A 3264-nucleotide genomic window follows, 5' to 3' on the forward strand; every position below is an offset into this window, starting at 1 on the left:
TCTACCACCCCCCCCCCCCCCCCAGCAAAATAAGCTGTTTTAAGATGACTTGAGCTTGGAGATGCATACAAGGTTCACTCACCGAGCCCCGGGAAGGAGGAACACGAGCATGCCTGAAGCCTCTGTTCTTTTCTTTCCGGTGTAGGTAATTCTTCACAGCGTCTTAAAAAGACAAAGAAAACAGTGCACACGTGTCAGTGTCTTGATAGCAAGCCTTTAAGTTTTAAAAAAAGTAAAATAAAAATATTCACGTTATAGATTTACTGCCAGAATGTACAAAATAGTGAAGAAATGTTCGACCTACAAGTTAAAATTCAATGGCTTAACAAGGGAAACTATTTAACTTGGGCGGGGGCACCCTTAACTTGGGACAAAAACAGTTCTAATGTAACTGGTGTCTTGAAATAGACTTCAGTTGCACAGGCGATCTGGTTATTATTGGGGTATTGGGAAACAATACGTGTAGACAGAAGTCTGTCATCTATATTCATTCGCATCACATGGATCTGCCTGCGAGGAGAAGAGGAAGAAGTAGTGAAGGTTTTCTTTAAGTGCACCTACCCTGCTGGCGGGAAAGCTTGCTGGGATTGCTGGGCAGGTTTTCTTTCTGGAGGGTCCCATCTCTCTGGAGTAAGCTGCAGTGGAGTTGAGGGCAGGTTCTCCGGTGAGGTAGGAATGTGCAGGAACTCCGCCCTCTGGGCACAGTCACACAAACCCAGCAAAACAGCCACAGCCAGCCCTAAAACCTCTAATGATCTTCACCTTCACCTCTTGCTAACCCAGTTCTCCACTTTCTGACCCATTTACCCAGTCACTTTCACCACAGGGGAAAAAAACTGTCTTCAGAACAAGAGCATTTGAGCTTCAGATGTACCCAGACACTAGTGGTGGGGAAAAGTCCATGGGTATATAGATCCTAGAGGTGTACACAATCGCCTTGATAACTCTATAGTCAAATGACATATAGTGTGCATATTATTTCTATAGATTTCATTCTGCATTCGTGTAATGTGTATATGTTCTCTTTAAATATATGTATTTACATATGTATAATATACATATAATATATACATATGTATATACATATAGTATATATGTGTATATACTATATGTATGTACATATATACATATACATATACACATAATATAGACATATACATATGCACACACAGATACATACTTGTGCATATTATATTTGTATATGTATAGAATGTGTTAGCAATATATGCAAGTAGCCTGTAATGAGTATGGAATTCAATATATAAAGGCGATAATACACACCTACAGATTTTTGTGACCAATAAAATAATATGATCACTAAATTAGCAATGAGTATTCAAGTCTAACTTCTTATCCAGGCAAAAAAAAACAAAACCAAAAACTCTTATTGAGTTCAAGTGGAGTTTTGCTTGAGTAGGCAGTGCATAAGTTCTGACTGGGACTCAATCTCATAGCGTGTGGTGAGGGGGTGTCTGTCTGAATCATAATTTCTGATAGAAATCTTAATAATCATCAGAAAGGAGTCAGAATTAGAAAAATACAGATCCGCCCATACTTTTTCAGTGGTCAGATTTTTTTTTTTAAGATTTCCTCCGCCCAATGGTCGTACTTAGATGGATTTCATTATTGTTTATTTTTACGCAAACGATCTAGCTGGTATTTCGCATAAACTGAGCTGTTTTCGTGAAGCCAATTTAGGAAGTTTAAAATATATAAAGGAAATAAAAGAAATTAAACCAGGGGGCTTGTCTGACGTTCGACTGCAAATTTAGAAAGCAGCTCATTAATGACCATTTATTTTTTTCTAGCACTTAAAAAAATCAACTAGAAGTTTATTGATGCTTCATCTTCTATATAGATGAACTATAGAGAAGATGACCTACATAGAACAATTTGATCGTCCCAAAAACAAGCCAAAAAGATGACAATAGCTTCTTAATTTTTAAAAATGAACAATACCAAAGGGGAAGCCCTAGGGGAGAAAAGCCACTGGGATATCTTGACACATTATAAATATATATATTTTAATTGCCTAAAAGATCTTAAAAGTTCGACTTCAGGCGCCTGCATGTCCAAAGTGTATGGAAACAAACATAAAATCACACCTTTTTGCTGAAGAAAAAAAATCCCCTTAAATTTCACACCGCACTGTCGTATGTTTGAAGACTTGTTAAAAGTCATCTTGAATTAACAAAAGTTTTAGCTTGTTGGATGGGAGACAGAGGAAAGTAAAATATAAAACCAGGGCCTTTTTTGTTCGGCTACACGATATTCATACTTTAGCATGTTTCTTCAAAATTATTTCCATCCCAGGTTATATTTATACACTAACCTGACTACCTTACCAGATCAAGCACCTCCCCCCTCCCCTACATCAGTAGGAAGAAGAAAAAAGTCAATAACACCTGAAATGCTTAGGCAGCACTTTGTTATGGAACCCAAAGTTAAGCACCAAGGAGAGCTTGTTTAAAACTTGTCTATTATAGGCACCTAGAGAAATATAGTAGTGCCACTTCCCCCACCTCCCACCCCCCAAGGAATTATCATCCATCACGCTTACCTAATTAATGCTTATTAACCACTGTAAAACTTTGATTTGGAGAGATGCCTTTAGCCAATTTGGCTATTCACTCCCCCCCTCCCTCCCCCCAGTATATTATCAGCAAGTTTTGTTTAAAAAAATAAAAGCAAAACAAAACAAAAACCCTGCAAACGGAATAATATGTTAAATATGTGCTATTGGATTTCCCACAATATGCAACCTTTTGGAAGCGTTAAATAATAAATCATCTCCTTTGTCAGCTGCAGCAGATGCCATTCTTTTAAGTTTCTTAGGTAAAAATATACAGAATGGGGACTCCACATTTTAAAAACTTAAATTCACGCATTTTTCTGATCAAATTTAGCTTCCAATTTGATTGTATCAAAGTATTATTTGCCATTGTTACGAACACTCATTCGTTTGGGCATGATCTTAAGTTTTAATGGACGAAGATTTCTTTTCTGCGTGGGGGGGAGGGGTGGAGTGTAGGAGGTGAGCTTCATAGTAGTGTCACTAAAACAAAGCAACCTTTTCCGTACACTTATGATGAATCTGAACTGCAAGAGTTAGAGTGGAAGCCAAGACTATCAGAGATTGTTCTGCCTCCTACCCCAAGAAGTAATGCCTGGTATCCCATCTCTCACTGAACGTCACCCTACTCTCCCCCTTCCCTGCAGATTTGCTTGCATTTGTTTGTGTAGGTCTTATTATCAGAAGATTTT

The 3264-nt window shown here is 37.9% G+C and overlaps 1 long non-coding RNA gene across 2 annotated transcripts in view; it reads right to left on the bottom strand.

Moving 5' to 3' along the window:
- LOC109299467 overlaps window positions 1-1016 on the bottom strand; it is a 14153-nt gene extending 13137 nt beyond the window's left edge. For both annotated transcript variants that reach the window (XR_002097870.1, XR_002097869.1), the window contains exons 1-2: window positions 562-1016; window positions 83-162 (exon numbers count right to left, since the gene is read on the bottom strand). This is a non-coding gene — a long non-coding RNA (uncharacterized LOC109299467). The remainder of the gene's footprint in view (window positions 1-82; window positions 163-561) is intronic.
- Window positions 1017-3264: the final 2248 nt, after the last annotated feature.

Source organism: Gavialis gangeticus, unplaced genomic scaffold (assembly GCF_001723915.1).
Source record: "Gavialis gangeticus isolate Ggan-Ray unplaced genomic scaffold, GavGan_comp1, whole genome shotgun sequence".
NCBI lineage: Eukaryota > Metazoa > Chordata > Crocodylia > Gavialidae > Gavialis > Gavialis gangeticus.